Below are 22,505 nucleotides of genomic sequence, written 5' to 3' on the forward strand. Positions count from 1 at the left end.
CCTTCTCCAGCAATGCTATAATGCCATCTTAAAAACCAAGCAAATTTGTTAAGCATGATTTGCCCCTAGTGAAGTCATGTTGGCCATCATCAGTGATCTCCTTATTTTCCATGTGCCTTAGCATAGTTTCCAACAGCACCGATCTGCTCCATGATCTTGCTGGGCACAGAGGTGAGACAGACTGGACTGTAGTTCCCTGGGTCTTCCTTTTTTTTCCTCTTTAAAAATAAGGATTAGGTTTCCCCTTTTCCAGTCAGTGCATACTTCAGCAAACTGCCATGAATTCTCAAATGGATAGAGGCTTAGCAACTTCATCTGCCAGTTCCCTCAGGACCCACAAATATATTTCAAGAAACAAAGACTCTGATAAATATAGCAAGTAATGTATAGTGAACACAATGAAAAAGCTAAACATTCTCATTTTTATCTAATCAGTAAATTGCCTGGTCCACCCAGATTTGAACTGCTCATTGTAGAGTAGCAAATCTGTAATATCAGCAGGCTCTTCATATTTCCATTTATATAAATTAAATTTTACTTTTAAAGACATTAACTCCCATGGTTTTCAATGTGAGAAATATTGTTTCTTTGAGGAACTGAGGTAATGCATAAAACCAGATAAAACAGGAATCCAGTTTGGCCTGGATTTACCCTGTCAGTTTTAATGACCACAACATCTAACTTCCAGTCTTTAACAGTTAGCAGAGAGAGATGTTTTCAAACAGTGATTCAAACATTAAATAACTCCAATTATAAGAAGCTTGAGCTTCCCTTTGAAGATCCTCTCTTTTCCTTATCATTGATTAGGTAAGTATATATGAATGGGTAGCGATCTTGACTAAGCATCTAAAATCAGGCTGAATGACTGCTGTACATTTTACAGTGGTTAGAGAATTAAAAAAAGAGACTGGGCAGAAAAGGCAGGAGTCCTCCTTCCTCTGCTGCATGGTCTGTATTAAAAGTGATTCTTAGATGCTTCTGAGAGCAAACTGCAGCACTGCTATGTGAAGGGACACACCCAGGCACACATTTAAAAGACACCAACTATCTTCCATGCCAACTTCCTGTCATCAGAGCCACTTCTGCTAGTTACCCTAGGTAGCCATTTAGTTTTCTTGGCTGGAGTGCAATTGGGCCAGTGCTTTTAGTCTTTGCAATTTTTTGTGTGTGTGTGACCAGCCTGACGATTCTGACATTAGAGCTTTTGCCAGCTCCCATGCAGGGGATAATCCTCCTTCTTAATTGGAACTGCTCAGTGTAACCAGCAGAGTAAGAAACTGCTGCTGCTGCAAGATCACCTGCTGGCTGAAGAGGCATTTCAGGCAGCCACAGGGAGCTGGGATCTAGCCTATTTCACTTACTAAATCTTTACTCCTGCAGTAAATTACTATCTTGCCTGTTTACCTGATGTAGAGATAGTCTACTTAAGACCTTCATAGGGAATATTTGTTCCTTTCAAACTTTAGTTCTTAGATTGAATGGTGCAGAAAGGATATCTTTTGTGTAACAGAAAAGGAACTTTTTTTAAAAAAATTAACTTTGCTGAAACTATTCCCCTGTACATAGTACATAATTTATTAGGTTCCTCTTGTTATAGGGATATAGTCAGTCTTACTGGAGACTCTGATACCCTGGAATGTATGATAGAGTTTACACTTAATTATTCGCTTTTGATCAAAGAATAAACAAACAAACAAACAAACACAAAACCAAAAACCCCAACAACCAACCAAAAAAAAACCCACAGAAAACATCACAACACAGAAAAGAAAAGAAATTATACAGATTATGTTTAAGTATGATGGAATTAAGATATGTAAATAGGTGTACACACATAACCAAGGAGAATAAGACCTGTATGTAACTGGTACAAATAAAAGACAATATGCATCAAAGCCATTTTCCAATCTAAAGAAGACATCTGTGTGTGTGTGTGTGTACAAATACATGCATGCATGTGTAGATGAGAATTTCAAGAACCAGAAGCAATGTGAAAGATCTGCATAATGAGCTCATTAGCAATAATCTCATTAGTTAAAACTCTCCTTTCCTATCCTGTCTAGCCTTGACCTGCAGTTCAACTTCTCTTTTTTATCAGGCTGCCTATAGCAGATGCCTACCACAACACCGCCTAAGAGTGGCCACCACAACCAGTGCAGTATGCATCCACCTCGATAGCCCTGACGCAGCAAGTTGTATACAGCCTCAAACACCACATCCATTTTCCCTTTATTTTAACCTTTATTTCCCTTTATTTAATTTTGTGCATTAACTTCCTAGTTCTTATTCTCAGCTCCCAGCTGCTGACAATCTCTAGGTGCTAGCTCAGTAGAAAACCAGAGAGAAGCCTGTTATGCACCTCTTCCCACCATGCACAAGGTTTTGCTTGGCAATAAATTTATTTCATTGACTTTTTGGTTCTTGGTTGCAGACTTAAGACCTGTAGAACACCAGGTCCATTGTGCATGGCATTCTGAGCTCCAAATCGCTCTTAATAAGTTTGTCAGTTGTGTGTTTTCCTGCATCTGAGGAGGTCTAAAAACCTGGCATCACTCTGACAAATTCCCCTAAGAGATCCATCTGAAAAGGTTTCTCAGAGAACATGTGACACACCCAACTGAACCAAACTGCATAAATACAATGGTACCAATCATCTTCAGAAGCTAGCTTGAAGAAAGGATGAGACCCACAGGCCCAGCGTGTCAAGACTGCCAGAGTACTAATGAATTTTCTCTAGACTTAGGTACCTTACCCAAGGGTGTAAGAAAGCACCTCCATCACCTTGAAATCTCAGGTTCCTATCCACTATGAAAACAGAGACCCCCTTTAAAGATAGAGCAGGTCTTTATGCCAGTAGCTACTAACCAGAACTATATCAGAAGTGAGCAGTTGTACAGTCAGACCTACTGCTCTAGGTTACAGGACATGATTTTACTATCCATATTTTTTTCAAGTCAGGTGCTCACAACACCAGAGTGTGCTGAACCAGCTGTCACAGCCCAGCTCCATGGAGAGCTAGTTCTGTTTCTGAGAGCAGTTTAGCTCTCTGATACATTAGTGTGGCACCATATGCAGTCTAATTAGCTGGGTCAATGGCGTATGTAATGCAGCTATACAGTTTCCAGTCCCAAAGCTTGCTGGCTCAGGTTTAAGATCTAGTTTGAGGTTGCATATTGTGCATTCCATGAATAAGCAGAGACGTTATGGATAGCTTCTTTGTTTTTTTCAGTTAATAAATGTAGGAGGTTTTCAAACTATAGGAGTTTTTCAAACAATGATGCCAGGTTCCAAGATAAAAAAATAATGCATTAAATATACAGATCAGAAAGAAAGGAATTAAACAGTGGAGCTGAAAACTATTTCAGCAACTAGACCAGATGTGCTTAATTCTTCTTTATGCTGATCACCATGGTGCAGCTGTTTCAGCTGTATTATTTTGAATAGAGATGCCTTTTAGCAACTTCCAAATTCTGAGTGGCTAGCCTAAGCTGATGTGATGTTTTGCATCCCTACAGCTAAAAATTACTACAGATGCTCTACAAGAATTCTTCCTGCGTGACAATGCTTGCTTCCTAAAAGTATGAAGCAAATGTTTGCTGTTAAACTGAGTTACCTTTCACAGTGTTAACAGATTCTGTGAAGCATTTAAAATACATCAAAGCTATATTTTTAAAATTGGAAAGCTGTAGAAATAAAGACAAGACTTTCTTTCAAAAAAAGGAGCAAAACAAGGTTATCCGGTACCTTTGAGAACCACTCAGAAACATGTACTCCTCTACCCGTATTTTCAGTTTCTTTAAAGGAGCATTTTATGTTTATCACACCCTTATTTTCCTGAATTGCTTTCATTTGGTCTTAAGCGTGCTGTTTCTGTGTCTCAGGATGTTGGCCTGCTTTCTTCTGAGTTCAAAGACATGGTGTGTATTACTGTTTCTCTACAAAGCCATATGCTATACAAACTAAGCTGGGGACAAAAAAACAAACAAAACAACCTCTACTAAAATATTTGGCAGTATGTTCTATCAATCACTTTGGCAGGAAAATACATTATGAATAGACTTTTTCAGTTTTTCTTTTGAAGAAACAGCAGACTGAATTCTGGCTTCAGACTTGGCAATTTAAGTAGGAAGTGACTCAAATGAAGCCAACAGAATATAAAAAGTTCAAAACTACCTTCAGTGAAAAATGAACCAAGTCCATTGGATTCCTATAGAGATTTTCTGAAATACACTGGTGATGCTTTGCTTTAAAAAAAAGCCAAGTAAACCTGAATTGTGAAAGTGCTAAATGACTGCAGAGCCTCAGTACATGCAGGTCTTGCTCACTGACTATTCTGAGATGGAAAAATTATGGGCTGAGGCCTCCATAAGAAGGAAAAATCTGTATGATTTTCTTGTTATTATCAATCTTTTTCCATGGTGATCTAAAGGCTGAACTATGAGCACAGGGATTTTACTTATTCCTGCTTCCACTAATGTGAAAAAACATGCAATATAGGCTAGTGAATGATTTCTGAAAAGAGCTGTTACTGTAGAAACGCAGGCCCAGTAAAACTCAGAAATCTCAATTACTTTAAAGATATATATTGGACAAAATTCTTGTTTTAGATACAGTGGATGAATACAATATAACTGCACCAAAATTATTATAGCTGAGTACCAGGTGAGTATTTGTAAAATTGAAGGATTCTCAAAGAAAAATCATTAAAATGAAAAGGTGACAGAATGTACCTTTAATAATTTTCTAGTCTGTCCAAGATTTCAGATTGCCTTTTAACCACAGTTGTATACACCACATTGAAATGCAAGAATGGCCCACAATGGATGAGAACATAAGTCCTTCCTGCCCAGTATCATGCCTCACACAGCAGCCAATAGTGGGTCAGTAGGTAAGGGTATCATAGTCAGGTAAAGACTAAAATAGTCTGTTCTGCTCTCTATACGCCTTCTTGTTTGTTCTGCCTTCTTACTCCCAGCCACACTTGTACTAGCATGCATATTCACAAAACCACACAATAACATCAAGCAGAGCATTATTCGAAGTTTGATTTAATCCAGATCAGTACTCAGACTGTGACCAATTTTTGGATTGTAATTTAAATAAATAGTTTACTTTCCTCAATATAATGTCGCAATGAGTTCCCCTTTTTTGTATTTTGTTTGAAAATATTTGGGAGAAGGGTGATTTGGTTTGAACATGGTAATTATAATTTATTATAATGCTCAAAGAGGTACTTATGCAAATAAATGAACAGTCAATCTCTGTTCATGTTTTTTGTATACATGGTCTTACCACAACTTCTGCTTGTGTAATGCTAATTACCCTGACAGCTTAACTACTTTATTCAGGTGTATTTTATATTTATTTAATTTTCCAGAGAAGGAGGAAGTGGGACATAGAAATGTAGCCATTGAAAACTAACTCTGCTTTTGTGATGGGAGAAAATACATGTTTAAATAAAATCTCTAACAGTTAGTTTTAGAAATTAAAGCAATGTCTTAGTAGCACCTCTGTATGTTACAGTGTTCCTGTATTACTTGCCAAGATGCCTTCTAAAACATTCACATTCATGAGGTTACTTTAAGTTATTTCAATCCCATAATTGAGATAATATTCAAGGGCAGCACTAAATTAATGTCTAAAATCTCAAATTGAGGGGAAGTAACTATCTCCAGCAAGACACAGGTATTAACCAAAATACAAGTTCCTCATGTACTCTATTCATCAAGACACTAAGATGGTAGGAATTCCCATGTTGCTGATTAAACTGCAGGGAGGGATGCATTTGAGAAAGAGTATGATCAATTTTGTTTCTGTGAAATTCTCATTGTTATATGCTCTTTGTTTTGAATGTGGTAACAATGGGAATTGACTGTTACATAATTGATTTTCAGCGTGTGTTGTTATGTATTTTGAGTAAATGCACCCAAAATTAATTAACCCAGAGCAGATTTCCTTCCAGTTTCTCCAAGTTAGTTGATTAAGAATTAGAACAAAATAGTCTGAACAAATCCCCATCTAAGACAATCTGGATCATAATGTATTTTTAATATTGACTAAAAAAAATAAGTAGTATCTTGAGACTCTACAATACCTTTCATGAATAACAGAGAGAATATATTAATTTCAGCTAGCACAAATGCAACAGAAACTTCTGAATTCCAGCTCCCTCAGAGAAATGCAAAGACAAACAGTCAGTATATTTATGCTTGTCAGCTCCAAGAACACTGGCAGACCTAGGCAAACTTTCTGAGATTAATGAATATATTTCAACCACCTGTAATGCAATTGATTTTTCAGGTTTTATAGTTGTGAGCTGTTTGCAACCATGCTGACTTATGTCCCTAAATTACTTCATGGAAGTTCAATTAATACATTTCTATCAATTATAATAGTTTGGGCAGTTGTATTTACCATGAGATGAGTCATCTTTATTACCTTACATGATCTGTTTGCATTCTGAGTAAGAGATACTTCTAAGGTGAAAGAAGAAGTTGATGAAAACACTTGGCCTATTCAGCTGGAAGGAAAACGGGAGCAACTGTGGATACAGGTAGGGAAACGTGGGTATTTTTAGCTTTCTTTATATATTTATTTTTTTATTTATTTTTTTTTTATTGACTTCCCTTCTCTGTCATTCAATTATAGCAGTAGTTGTTTTTCTGCTTGTTTGTTTTTATCACTTAAGATCTGAGGCCACCTACCTTTTTCAAACTTAGACCTGAATAACTAAAAATCACTATGTATTCTTTGTAATAAAACCTGAGAATGGTGGTAGGATGATCAAAGACAGGGATCGACCAAGTATTTGTGAACAAAAATAGTGGCAAGAAAAAAATTAAGACTTCATAAAATCTCTTGTATTTGAGGCCAAAATATATGCTTGTGATACCACTCTGGGCCTTAAAGTGAATTTCAAGATAATTCAAACAATTCTTGAATCTTTCAGAAAAATCCTTCAAAGGAAAAATTTTCTTGATTCTTACTAGAAGTATGTTCTCTATAATAATTTTCTTCCAGAATTTCCCGTGGTGCCTCTCATAACATCAGAGTGCTTAGGAGATTTTAACTAGTTTCTATTTGTTACCTGACTACAACGTAAAATATTTGAGGAAAAATTACAATGCTTTTTACTATTTTACTGATGAAGATAGTAAAAGGATAGATGAAGGAGTAAAATTAAGTTTCCAAGAGTTTTAGGGATTAAATTCTAGATACCAAAGACCTGCGGTTTGTGTTATTTTTTTTCAGGTGAGGGGTTTGTTGTTTATTTATTTTTGTTTTGGTTTTTGTTTGTTTGTTTTGTTTTGTTGTGGTTGCTTTTGTTGTGGTTGTTTTTTTCCCCCAAAGGATGCAAATATAATCACCTTACAGGGCCCCGGTCTAAATCACATCTAGTGTTAGAACAGTTAGCTTTAACTATTTAAATCAGCAGTGGGCACACGCCATGGTCTGGGCCCAGCCCAACAATGAAGAACCAGCCACAAGGGTGCTCACTAAACTCACCCCCAGCCACCCTGGGATGGGGAGGACAAAGGCCAACTAGAAGCTCGTGAGACACACAAAGGACAAGGAGGGTTCACTCACCGATTAAGGTCACGGGGAAACAGACTCAGCTTGGGGAAAAACAGTAATTAATTTAACACTAATCAAACGCACACAGGACACAGACAAAACAAAGAGCAGGGCTTAAACACGTTATCCCACCCCTCCGTTCTTCCTGGGCCCCAATTACTTTGCTCCCCATTTCTCTACCTCCTTCCCCCCCGCGGCACAGGGGGACAGGGGATGAGGTTTATTCTTAGCTCCCCGTCTATTGTTCCCTGCCGCTCCTTCCTCCTCATGGGGAAGGATTCCTTTCAGTCCTCCCCTGCTTCCCCATGGGGTCCCTCCCATGGAGGAGGGTCCTTCCCACGAGGCACAGATCCTCAGGAGGAAACTGCTCCAGCATGGGCTTCCCACAGAGTCACGGACTATCTCGGGAACAGTCACCTCCCTTAGCACGGGGTTCTCCACGGCTGCAGATCCAAGCCCACGGGCAGCAGGTCCACACTTGCCCTTCCTGGTTCCTTCAGGGAATGCTCCGCCGAGTTTCTCCTCCATGGGGTACAGGGAGACAGCCTGCAGGGAATGTTCTGCTTGAGCACCTCCTTCCCCTTTTTCCTCACCAACCTAGGGATCTTCACTCCGGCACTGCTCCCACCTCTCCAGTTCAACTCTTCATACCCTTGCTCTCAGGTCTTACTTCAGTTCTTTCATATGTTAATCGTAGAGGCCTATCTGTTGTCTCTCGAATGGCTCGGCCTTAGCCACTAGATCCTGGGGAAGCTTTTAATAGTCACCCCTAGGGCCCCTCCCCAGCTACCAAAAGACTCACCAAACTAAACCAGCACACACTTAATCAAGCAACAGTTATCAATAGGATGTAATTAACATGAATGCAAACCTATCCTGCAAATCCCTGTACTGGATTTAGTAGCTTTCCTCTACAAAAAAGCAGATCAATTTCAATGTCACTCAACAGCACGTAGCATGATTTCAGTTTCTCCTGAACTGGCCAGTAAAATGAAAGTCACATTATGAAATAATTAATGGAGCAGACACTTGCACATAATTCGAGGGAGATTATCAGTATACTGAAAATCTAGCAGCTGAATTTCTAAAAATTTCCTGTCTTCTTTTTGGAGTTATATTGAAGTCTACAAATATGAAACATGAAGGATAGCTACCAAATGCCAGCCTTTTCAGTGTCTGTCAGGTTCCATTAGACCAAATATAATCTCTCTGCTTTCCAACATTATGCTTACAATACATGTCCTTACAGCATGGCATACATGATGAGTGCAAAATAACTGTAAATTTATTTCTAGCAATCTTCAGTTTTCTTTGGAAATGCGATCTGTTAAGTTTGGTGGCCACTTTAATCTGACCTGCACAAGAACATACATTTCTTTCATAATCAGTTCATAAAATACATCATCTACTTCTGTAACAGGAAAGCTGCTAAACACCACACAGCCACTCGCAAACTCTGCCTCAGCCCCCTGGGGAGCAGGGAAGAATGTTGGAAAGATAGAGGTAAAGAACCTCATGGGTGAGTTAAAAACAATCTAATAATTGAAATATAATGCAATGTTAACAACAACAAGATAATAATAAACACACAAGTGATGCATAGTGCAACTGCTCACAGTCCACTGACCCATGACCAGCCCATACCTGCCTAGCAATCCTGAAGGAGAGAGACCCTGAAATCACAGTCCTGGAAGAGTAAGAGTGACTTCTTGGCCGACTCTCATCTATATACTGAGCATGACATTGCATGGCATGTAGTATTTCATTGGCCAATTTGGATCTGTTGCTCTGGCTGTGCTTCCCTTCTGCTTCTTGTGCAGCTGTACACTTGAGAAATGTGGAAATTTGAAAAGTCCTTGATTTCTTAGCAGCCACTAAAAACATCAGTGTATTATCACATACCAAATAGTGAAAGCAAAGCCTATTTTGTTTGCTAAAGGAAGATACAGCATGAAAAGTAATGGGAACAGAAATAAAAGAGCCATATTGGAGTGAGACAGAAAATCAAAATAGCACCTTCTTATAAAGTAACATTATGTTCAAATAAATGTGTACACACACAGTTCTCATTTCTTTTTAATTTCTTTTCTTTTTGGTTCCTTTTTCACTCCTTTTTCTTAGTATGGCTAGGGGTTCAGCTTCTTCTACCCAGGCAAAAGGTATTTTTAAAATATAAGATTATGTGCTTAGGATCAAGATGAGCTATCAAATTTGATTACTGGGCCTTTGTTTCATGTTAGATCATAACTTGGAGAATATGGTGTCTAAAAGAGGTATCTGTGACCATATAGCAAATCTCAATCTGTTTTTTTTTTTTCCTTTTTTTTAAAAACTTGTCAAGAAAACCTAAGTGGTGCTATTTGTAACTTCATGACAGTTCAGAGAAGCTTTTACAATCTGGGAGAAATAGCATGAGAAATTGTTGTTATGTTACTCAGATTTGCCCCTTCAACTCCATGAAATAATTCCTGTTGCTTGTGAGGAAAGAAGTGCTACAACTGCTTGAGCGGATAACTTGATTTAGAAAAGTTAAAGTAATACTATGCTTTGAAAAGGCATCTTTGCATTCATTTCAAATCACCCCTTGGTTTCTCTTTTCACTTATATAAATTTCTAATAACTGGATTAGACTATATGTGATATAACTGCTTTGGTGACACTGTTTTTTGAATATTCACTTAAAATCGCTTCAATCTCAAATCTGGTATTATGTTAGAGGGCTTGCACAAGAGTCACTGAAATGTCCAGACTTACAATTGTGTAACTTAAATTACAAGACCTTCTAATTTATCACATTTTCTCGCACTATTTATGATAATGCTGCAGTCCATGTCTAGATTTTATTTTATTTTACTTTTTTGCCTACTTCCCTGGCTAATACATTTTTTAAATTTTTATTTCAGATAACAGCTACAGATGTTGACATGAACGAATGAAGTGATTCCTATGTCTTTAAGGAGTGAATTAATTAAATGTGGCAATATGTTTTTCTTCACGACCATGGTAGTGGCAGTTACTCTCCAAGGAAAGTAGAGAACATCTGAAGATTAAAGATAATTTTTGAGAAATATTTTGAGAGAAATTCAGTGGAAGACTTCTTTATCTAGTCTAAGGTTAAAAGAGAAATCTTACTACATTAGCATTGAAATAAACATACAGGATGTGTTCCTGTCAAGTTATTTGCACAAAACTATGTGAATATCAGAGTAACTCCTATCAGTAAGGAAGAGTTCTATTTCAAGTAATTTGGTCAAAGTTTTATTTGAGTAAAGTATAATGACTTTGCCTTTTCCCACTTTCAACCATTAGTATGAGGTTAAGAACAACTGTTGGGATTGTCTATATCATGATACATAACTATAAAGATAAGAAAAGGAAAGTGAGATAATAAAAGAAATTATCAATCTTTTCTTAAATATATATACTTAAAAGCATTTTAAAACCTGGTGGAAAGAAAATGAAGTTCCTTATTTGTCTGCTTACAAACATTAGCGTGATGTAAATTAGCAGAATGATTTAATAATTGTTCAGCTAATCTTTAGGGAAAAAAACAGCAAACCAAACCAAAACAAAACTTGTACTTCTTTTAGTTGAGGAAGCTCTTGTCTACACTGAATTTTAAATTTCAGCCCTGTGAAAGTCATGGTCCAAAGTGGTGTGAGTAAAGTTGTAAAGACACTTGATGGGCTATGGAGTTAAACTTGGCTGGCTGCCCGGTGCCCACTAAGCCATATTTTACAAAAATGCATTGTTTTGCATGTATCTTTTCAGCTCACAGATCATGGAGAGATATATCATGTCAGTCTGAACTGAACACACTGCACTGCAACATGTTTGGTGAAAGAACAACTGTCAAATATAAGAAGCATTAAGTACAGTATCTGGAAAAACAGTGTGGTCTGGAAATCACTGTCGTTTTCTACTGCAGAAAATAGGGCTAGCTAAATATTTGCTCCCTAAATACATGCAAAAATTAGAAGATGTTGTCTTGTAGTATATGGTTCAGGATTGCACCCCACAATGATTGTGGCATAGCCACCATATTCTGCCCTGTTGGTATCCCATAGCGAAAACAAATATTTGCTTGCAGTCTTGCAAATCCCATGTGAAGATTCTTTAGACAGTATTTTTGTCCCAAAACAGATCTGCATTGGATAAATTGCTGTCTATTTCCCAAATTTATGTAGAATGTCATTTCAGAACTGAGATTCACTTAAAATTTCAATATGCAATTCTGACATTCGGTGTAAGTTCTATTATTCTCTCTGCTCTTATATCCACACAGCCTCCTGGAATTTTGCAGGCAGCTCTAATCCACAATCAGAACTTCCCTATACATTCTCTATAATAAGGTAAAATTATGAACTCTTCAGTCTTCTGATTTACAATGTATTTTCCAATTTTTGAGCATCCTGTATTTCTTCACTGAACCTACTCAAGTGTGCTTATTCCTTTCCTGTACTCTGAGGACCCACATTGATGACCACAGGAAATAATTGCTTACTTCATTTTCACCCGTTTAAAAGGATTACTTTTAAGTCCCATCTGATAAATGGCTCAAATTGACTGGTCATTGTTGGCCAATTTATCTGCTGTGGATTGATCACTCTTTAACATTCTTGTTCCCAATTGTGTGACTTTATATTTATCTGGCTATGTTAAAAATATTCTGTTTGTTTTCTTGTATATCTTAGTCAGTGTTCTTATTTAATTAGCTCTCATCCCGAGAGTACCTGATGTGAGAAGAGGCTGTTGTCTTCTGAGGCATTTTTAAACTGTTCGTTATGTTTTATAGGGTCATTTTGACCAGTGTAAGTTACGTTATATATTTTATATTGATTGAATGCTGTATTAATGTACTGGATCTGGTCAGGATAGAGTTGATTTTCTTCATAACGTTCGATCTGATGCTGTTTTTTAGATCTGTGTTAATAACACACCAGTGTCTTAAGTGTTCCTTAACAGTGCTTGCACAGCATCAAGACCTTCTTTCATTCTTTCTTTCTCACTCTGCCCCTGCAAATGAAAGCAGACAAAAGTTTGGGAGGAGAAACAGCCAGGACAGCTGCTGTGAAATGACTGAAGGGATATTCCATACCACATAATGTCATGCTCAGCCGTAAAACTGGGCCAGAGTCACAGGGAGGCTGTAGCTTTTCCAAAGTAGCATGTACTTGCGGACTGGGTGGACATCAGTTTGCTGGAGTTGGGTGGTGAGAGCTTGCCTTTGTAATATTATTTATTTTTCTTTTTTTCACCCTTCACTTACTAAAGTATATCTCATCTCACAAATTTTCTTCACTTTTGCCCTTCTGATTCTCTCCACCAGCCTGCTAGGGGAGAGTGAGCAAATGCCTGATGAGTGCTTATTTGCTGGCTGGGGTCGATCCACTGCTATCAGTGTTTCTAATAATCTGGTTCTGATCACTATCATCCACCTTTAAAATGCTAATGTAATTTTAAATTTCTTCCTGTTAATTAGAACTTCAGAACTGCATCAAAACTTTTTGAATATTAGCATTAAAATTCTGATTAATTATTCCATGATCTGCTTTGGGTGGCATATGATTATTAAAATCTCTAATCTTGATGGCTGTCATATATGAATAACTGTATGTTCTCAGGAGATGTGTAAAGGTAGATTGTCTATATTTCTGTAGCACCTTTAGCACTAAGTGAAAGAATACAATAGCTCTGACTTTGATTCTCTTTATGTATGAAGCCATGCTCTCATTAAAAATATATTTATTTAGCTAATAAATACTAGATAATAAAAATAATTAATATTTAACTATATAAATATTAACAATTTTATTGTGGAAATGTCTTATCCTTCAGTGACAAAACTTCAATTATTCTACAAGTTTTTCAGTCACTTACTCTTTGTCCTCTTTTCAGTTTGCTTACTTTTTTGTTCACAAACCATATTGCATTCATTACAAGAAAAGGCATATCATGAAGAGAATTATAAAAAAGTTTATAAAGAACATAATTCAGTGACTGATGGACCCAAAGGGTTACACCTGCTGAAATGCAGTAACTGTTGTAATGTGCTGCAACAAATGATGATGTGACTCACTGACATAATACAGTATGTCACTTACTAAATTAAATGAATAAATGAAAGATTAAAACTAGAAAAAGTTTAGTAGGGTATAAGATGCAAATTTTACTTCTAGTTGTGTAAAGTACCAAATTATGTTCACTGGATAAGAGACTGGTGTCAGGTGGACAGTTTAGAAGTTAAAGATAATTGGTATTCTAGGTAATACTGAGGTGCTGAATACATCCTGCCTAATGGCAGTAGGTTAGAACACCATCTTGTAGGAAGTACTCCCATCACAGCAAGTAGCATAGAACCATAGAATCATAGAATGGTTTGGGCTGGAAGGGGACCTTAAAGAACATCAAGTTTCAATATCTCTGCAGTGGTCAGAGACACCTCCCAGTAGATCAGGTTGCTCAAAGTCCCATTCAACCTGGCCTTGAACACTTCCAAAGAGGGGGCATCCACAACTCCCCTGGGCAACCTGTGCCAGTGTCTCACTACCCTCCTAGTGTAAAATTTTCTCCTAATGTCTGACCTAGATCTACATTTTTCCAGTTTAAAGCCATTACTTCTAGTCCTATTGCTACATGCCTTTATGAAGTCCCTCTCTACCTTTCCTGGAGGCCCCTTCAGGTACTGAAAGGCTGTGATAAGGTCTTATCGGAGCTTCCTCTTTAGGCTGAACAACCCCAATTCTCTCAGCCTGTCTTCATATGAGAGGTGCTCCAGCCCTCTGATCATCTTTGTGGCCCACCTCTGGACTCTCGGCTCCATGTTCAATAGTGAAAAATACATAACAGATTCACAATCCAAGTAAAAAAAAAAATAAAATACCACACAGTGAAGTATTCAGAGATATTTTATCTCTACTTCCTGAATACAAAGTGTGGATAGTTTAACCTGTTGGTTGAAATGACTGGCCTAACTTTAGATGAAAGATATCCTTTGGTTAACCTTGAGCAGAAAAAAAAATCATACAGGTAAAACTTTTCCACCTACTGAATATAACAAATATCTGCATCATACTACTACACTAGATCCTAAAAGCAGCTGTTTGAAAATGATTATTGCTGTGTTTAGGCAAGAATACAAAACATAAGTCCTGAATTAGACAAACAAAATATATGGAAAAGAAAATTGATCAAAATATTCTGTGAAGTCTTGAGGAGAATTGATTTGCACTGATTTGTATTCTTGGTTGTCAGACAAAGAACTCTGAAACTTGAAGGGGCATCTTATAACTACACCTTTTTGCTTTCTATTATTGTTACTATTATTTTACATTGAAAGGATCGCAATGGATTCTTTAGATGTTTTGGAAACCAGTGGTCCAGGTAAAAGTTAGGAATATTCCATGCAGAGTCATGCATTTTCCATTAGAACAAAGAGGTACCTCCATTAACTGCTGATTTTGATAATAAAAACTTATGCTGAGGTTAGGATTGCTTTTGGCACTTAATCATGACAGTGTGCTATTTTACACTGAACGGCTTCCATATCCAGCAAAACGAACTATTGAAACACATTTAATACTTATTTCTGAGATGCAAATAAGCATCTAAACTCGCATCCAATACATAGTCTTGTCTTTTCACATAATAAAAAAAGATCATATTTCAGGCAGCAACACAATTACTGCTAAAATCCAAAAAAAAAAAAACAGAGATCATTTGAGATATGTAAATAAAGTGTTGACACTCATTTAAAAGCTGTAACATTTTCATATACCTTCTGACAATGATGAATACATAATGATCATTCAAAAAGATATGCAAAATATAATTAAACCACATCTTTGAACAGGAAGTCTGAAACAGCATGAGAACATGCAGTTGTCTGGCTTTCCTGCATAAAAATAGCGTTCCTGCAGAGTGAATTGAAGTATAAGTTTTCACAACCACTTTTAAAGAATACTTAAATTTATCAACATGAATGCCTATCGCACTGAGTACATGGTTTGTATCTGGCCTTATGTATAGTATATAAATATATGTATGTTTGTACGTGTATTTGATAATGAACCCAATTTTGCTTATTTCTAATTTTTAGTTAAAATTGAGAATATCTTTATAATTCTTAATTTAATATACTGCTGCAGGGAGGTGTAAGGATTCCTGCCTATGTCTCTGTGCACTAAACTGGTGAATAGTAAAATTAATGATTTTATATAAAATAATGGAATGTGTTTATTGAATCTGCTGCTCGCATACTGCAGAGGAGTTCTTGCCTGGTAAAACATCTTTGTCACTATGTGCATTGTGTGAGGCAAATACAGCTTCACAAGGGAGCCGCATAGAAATTGCTAATTGTGTGATTGTCCCATCACTTAGGGTTGCTGACCAAGAGTGAGACTAACCAGGGAAAATGTTCAAAGAGATAAGGACTGATCTATGACATGCTATTACTCTCTTCCTGCTGTGTGGATTTTAGCACAGAAGAGACTCACTCCATCAAGGACTGTATAAGTAGAGGTCATTAAAATGCAATATTCATATAGATAAAGTGGCAAAGATGTATAAGTCTTTGTGGGAAATGCAACTCTTTGATGGAAACTACTACCATACTCATAATTGGAAACTACTACCAAACTCATAGTACTTTGAGGGGTGTAAGGAAGAAAATTATTGCCTGAATGTGGAAGTGAAAAATAAAAGTTAAGTGCAGAAGGAATTGTGCCACAGTGTGACATCAATAAATAGGCCAAGAGTCTTTTCTTCATCTTTTTTTAATGGATAATACAAGAATTTCTTGGGAACTGTGAATAAGTACTATTGAGTTAGTTCTGGAGGAGTATGAGGAGTCAAGATAGGACTTCAGCCACATTGTCTGGCTGGCGTACATACTTTTATTGTACAGTCTTGAAGCCTTCAGGAGCTGATATCAGAGGAAAGATTACAGTATTACTTTAAAAGGGCTGAAAATTGAAAAGACTGAGCTGACTAGTGTGTTCCTGTAGCACCATCTGAGAAATAGTACTTTGTACCTTGCATTGTGAATTTTCTGTAATAAAAGTAAGCAGTTTTTCCAATCTTTCCTCCTCACTTAAGAAAATATGCTAAAGTGTCCAGATTTTACTGTCAGAATTTTAATCTGTATTCTGCAAGTAGAAAGATCTAACATAGAATTTCTTTTCAATTTCTGTTCAGATAACATTCTAAATAAGTGTAGTTGTTGAATAAAGTTGAAATTTACCACAACAGACCTGTGGGCTACTCTTACAAAAAACAGCTTTAAGATTTTTCACTTCTACTGAAATACAAGTTATAAATTGAGACATGCAAAACTATTTTAATCATATTCTAATTAGCTTAAGTGTTCACTAGGGTGCCCTATTTACACTTCTTATTGCCTGTGGCACAGTCAAGGAAATAAGATTGCCTGGAAATTCTTCTTCCACTCTGCAAAGCTTAAACTGAACTTTGAAGATAGTCACTATTAAAGCCTGAAATAAACTAACCAAGTATTAGTTGATTTTCTCCAAGGATTTTTATCTAGGAATCAGAATGAATACTTGCACCGCATTAAAAAACCCCTTAACTTTACATTTTATGAAGACAAGCAGTGGCATTAACTCAGATCTAGATAAGTCTGCACATTGATGATGAAATAACCTGTATTTTAATGATAAAATAGGGGGGATCTATTAAAATACTGAAATACGGTCATGTATTTACAAGTAGAGTTTAGATTTATATGTACTTACTTGATGGCAAACTGAGTATGAGCCAGCAGTGTGCCCTGGCAGCCAGGAGGGCCAGCTGTGTCCTGGGGTGCATCAAGCAGAGTGTTGCCAGCCGGTCAAGGGAGGTAATTGTCCCACTCTACTCTGCACTGGTGTGGCATCACCTTGAGTACTGTGTGCAGCTTTGGGCACCACAATATAATAAGGACATCAAGCTATTAGAGAGTGTCCAAAGGAGAGCCATGAGGATGGTGAAGGATCTGGAAAGGATGACTTAAGAGGAGAGGTTGAGGTCACTTGGCTTATTCAGCTTGGAGAAGAGGAGGCTGAGGAGTGACCTCATTGCAGTCTATGGCTTCCTCAGGAGGGCTAGAGATGGGGCAGGTACTGATCTCTTCACTCCTGTGACCAATGACAGGACTCAGGGAAATGGCAGGAAGCTGAATCCAGGGGAGGTTTAGGTTGAATATCAGGAAAAGGTTTTCACCCACGGGGTGGCTGAGCACTGGAACAAGCTCCCCAGGGAAGTGGTCACAGCACCAAGCCTGCCTGGGTTCAAGAAGAACGTTTGGATGATGCTCTCAGGCACATGGTGTGATTCTTGGGTGCCCTACATAGGGACAGGAATTGGACTTGATGATCCTAATGGGTCCCTTCCAACTCAGCATATTCTATGGTTCTGTGATTCTGTGAATGTATTGAATTCTGCATTGCACAAAGAGGCAGTGGAAGATTCATCACAGAAGGAGACAGAAAAGAAAATATTTTTTTTCCTCTTGTCATTCCCGCAGTATGACAGCTTGGACAGTTCAGTGTATTGCCAAAGAAGTTAAATGTGAAATCTTGGAAGATGGCTCATAACTTTGCTTTCATGAAAAATGTCCTGATGTAAAATTGAACTTTAAGTCAGAAAAGAACATTGTAAGAAGCCATACAGAAACAAAGTAAAGACATTTTGACATTCCAACAAATACAAAAAGCATACTGGAAAATAAACATTTCAACAAAGATTTAGTGTGGCTCCTTTAAATACAGAAATGTGCCAGTATGATTCAAAGTGAATCTCGTTATTTATGTTGTAATATAATTCTGCATATCAGGAGTATTTAAGCATACTAAGATACTGTTTTCACTTTTTTTTTTTATTTCCCTGCCATAATCCTTTCCTTCTTAAACAAACATTCTGTTTGTTCTGTGAAATCAGGAAAAAATAATTGGAAATAAACAAGCTTATTACTATTTCATAATCCTTTCTTATATCAAATACCTGAACATCTGAATTCTGATGAGATAACTGAATGTTTTGACTACATAATGATGTAAAAAAGCTGAAATAATATCAGAAGATTTGAGTTGTACATAGTTATAATGCAATGGTTGAATCAATAACATCCTTGATGAAAAACTTACTCACTGTATGTCCATGTCATGAGTGACTTACCTATATCCACAGAAACAGTGATTAATGGACAAATGAGCACCCTTCAGGGAAAACTATTTCAGTAAAAACTGATCAGGTTTGCTAGAGTCCCAGCAGTAAATTTAATAGATTTTATAAAGTGGTTTGAATCAGAACACTGGTCTCTGTCCCTGTCTTATTGTAGCCACCAGCATGTATCTATCCATGATGAACTTTTTTTCAGAGAAATTATTTATCCAGAAAGGTCTTTCCAATGTTAATGGCAAAGGAAAACCAAAATAGCTTTTAAAAAAACCCTAGAGATCTATTAAAATTAATCAGAACTACAGGTAAATTTAAGAAGTAGTTTTCATTACAGAAAATAGAGAATAAGGCTAAATGTTCTTTTGACAAAGGAGCAAAGGAGGAGGAATTTTTTAAAAAATAAATCACTCTTAATAAAGATTAAAAAAATAATTGTCTAGTCATCATTCATGATTCCTTCTAGATGTTTTTATTTATACAGTCTTGCTTTTCAGAAGATTCATGTCCATAGTTGGAAGCAAACTCCATTACTTTACTGTAATGTCATGGGTAAAAACAATAGCTAGAAGTATAAAAGAGTTTATTTATTAGAACAGATCACCTCTTTGAATTCAGTTACAATGAAAAAATTAGTTCCTGAATTAAGTAAATGCATTTTAGTGATGCCTAATATGCCATGTATCAGTATTTCTAGCATATTTCATTATCTTAGGGCTTCTTTTCATGCTGTGTTGTTAAAGATTTCTACCTTGCCAGTAATGTTTCCCATGGGTAAAATGAGAAAATTCCACATTTAAAAAATAATTTACTCCAGAAATCTTCTGCAGAAAGTAGATTTCAAAAAGTAGTGTATTTCAAGGTTCTGAAAGGTGCTATATCACAAATTATGGAACAAAATGAATCTTCAAAAGAAAATAAACCCCAAATTTCTTAGAGGCCATTTGTTTTGAAACACTGTTGTTATTTCACAGTTTTGTTCAAAAGGTCTGAATTACGTGATTGCCTAAAACTTTCCTATACTTGTTCTGTGTTACCAAAAGGAGAATAAAGTTGTGATGGTCTAGGGTATATGTGTTAGTCCATGGGTTCCTTTTTGGTTTATGAATTGCCCTTTGTGATAGCAACCTTACTTAGAGATTAAGATCTCCATTTTGTAGATGATACCTGGTAAGATGAATAAAGTCATCCAGGCATCATCAAATCAGAATAATCCTGTTCTGTTCAGAAATGTGGTTAGAATTGGGAAAGGTACTACCTCTGTGATGGGCAGCTGCTTATTACCTCCAGGATTGGGTATAATGGGTTATGAAATAACCTCGGTGCAAGAAGAAATAGTATGGATGGATGTGGACCAGTGTGATAGGCTGCCTTCAATGACAGCCCTTGTCAACAAAGAGGACCATATGAAAAAAACAGCTCCACTAGAGGAGGAAGGTCAAAAGGGATTTTGTCTTATTAAATGAACAAAAACTTACTGAAACTTGGCCTTTCTCACATGTGGCAGGCATTGATCCTTATTCATAACAACTTAGGTACTTTGTAGTAAGTGTAAAATGTATACATTCCAAAACTCAGGTTTTAGCTTTGATTTCTCTTTAAAGTATTAAACTGTGAGCCTCAGCAATCACAATACACTGAGGATGTGGATGCTTATGTATGAGATCATTGATTTAAGCTTAGGTCAGTTTTGAGTGGAGGGTTAACTAGCTGACCTCCAGAGGTCCCTTCCAGCCTACATTTTTCTACAATTCCGTGGAAAGTATAGAGACATCTTACTGCACTGATCTTGGGGCAAAAGTTCTGCAGAGGGAGCTTAATCCTAACAAAGATTAATGTTGATTGAAGAGTTTCAGACAGTGATTTTCATGTATCAATATTCTGTGAAGGCTCAGAGTTAAAAGACAGTCTAGAATCTCTTAAAACCCAGGGGATCTGAATGCATAAGGCTTCAGCCAAATAACCAAAAGTATAGATATTACTCAAGAAATGGATTTAGACTGAGGCTGAACAGCAACAAATAATTAAAGCTGTGTTAATGACTATTTCCATTGGAGTTTGAATGTAATAGTTAGCTTTCTTTAAGATGGCAAGTATTGGATTAATTTTGCCAAACTTGTCTATCTTAAATCAAATGTTTAGTCTATGACAATCATGCAAATTCTCTCTACTGTCTATAGAGAGGCATCTCAATTATAAAATGAATGACTGATGCATGGATCAATTGATCATTGCACAAGTTTGAGCAGTCAAGAACAGACGTGCATGTGTGTAGTTACATGAGATAATCTATTCTGCACACCCAACAAATATTGTGATTGTATCAAATGAGCAGAAGAAAAGGATTTGTTTCAGTAAAATATTTCCTAAATGTTCGTAGTGAGTTATTGCAGAGAATCAGAAAAATCTGAAAACTTGAAAGATAAGAAGGTCCTGGGTATAAGTGAAACTGTGAAGATTTGTAATTAAATTAATCTGGTTTAATGTTACACCTAAAAATAATTTTTATTTCAAATATTATTTTCTGAATATTATATATTTGATTATATAATTTATTACATCATTACTATATACAAACTACTTAAGATGGCTCCCTAACTCACAAATGTAATTCACATATTTTTCTCTGATACAAAACAAGGAAAAAGGATGAGCTGGTTTTAGAAGACTTTAAAAATTGTACAGCTTTCTGAACTATGAAATATCAATTGATAATGCCACAGGCTAAATAACTATCTAAAGACACAGATTACACAATGTACAGATACACAGTTGTAGTCCATGAGACAGTCTCTCTAAGAAAACAGAAAAAAAATAATTTTTTACTAGAATCAACAAAAGTCTGTCAAGGATTTTCATGCTGAAACAATGAGTCCCGCTGATTCACAAAAGTGTTAGAACACTGCTTCACAACCTTTAGCTTAGGTAGGAAGGGAAGTAGTTCACAGTTAATAAAAAAACTAATGTGGTCAAAGGGATGACCTCTGTGAGTCCTGGGCCACTAAAAACTGAATAGAAGAAAAAACTAAAAAGAAGAAAAATAATAGCCCAATCTGATGAGTATTTGCTATGTCCAAATATGAAAAAATAAGACTTAAAAAAAATCAACCATTGGAAAAGAGGGACAACAAAGCAAAAACAATTTGAAAGTTTAGTACATAATCAACCTCACAAAATTTTTGCTGCTAGTATTTTTGTAGATTAAACTACAATGATGGGATATTCTTATCCAAAATTCTACCTCTTTCAGAAGATTGGTGAAGAAAAGGATAAAAGGAGTATTGAATCAGAATTGTATGTTTGTCCTAAAATCAAGCGAGAAGTGAGAAACAGTAAGCAGATGTCTTGGGTAAAAAGATAAAACTGAAAATTGGAGAAAGAACCCGGACAATATCAGAGTAAAGCAGATGAACTGTTCACAAAAAGGAATTTCTCTGCAGAAAAAAAGGATGCCTGGAAGTAGTGAAAAGTTATAAAGATATCTATTGCAAATCTATCTGTTGCATTAAAGGGAAAAGTGCCTTGGCAGAAAATAAACCCCGTTGCATTCCACTCTGCCCTGAGATACTAGAGGATCTAGGGGTGGCTGGACCTATGTTCTGAGTGATACCTAATTTGGTGTTCATAGAATCATTTAGGTTGGAATAGACCTTTAAGGTCATTGAGTCCAACCATTAACCCTACTCTACCAAGTCCAGCACTAAGTCATGTCCCCAAGCACCACATCTAGATGACATTTAAACACATCCAGGGGAGGT

This window comes from Apus apus, chromosome 3 (assembly GCF_020740795.1).
Source record: "Apus apus isolate bApuApu2 chromosome 3, bApuApu2.pri.cur, whole genome shotgun sequence".
NCBI classification, from domain to species: Eukaryota; Metazoa; Chordata; class Aves; order Apodiformes; family Apodidae; genus Apus; species Apus apus.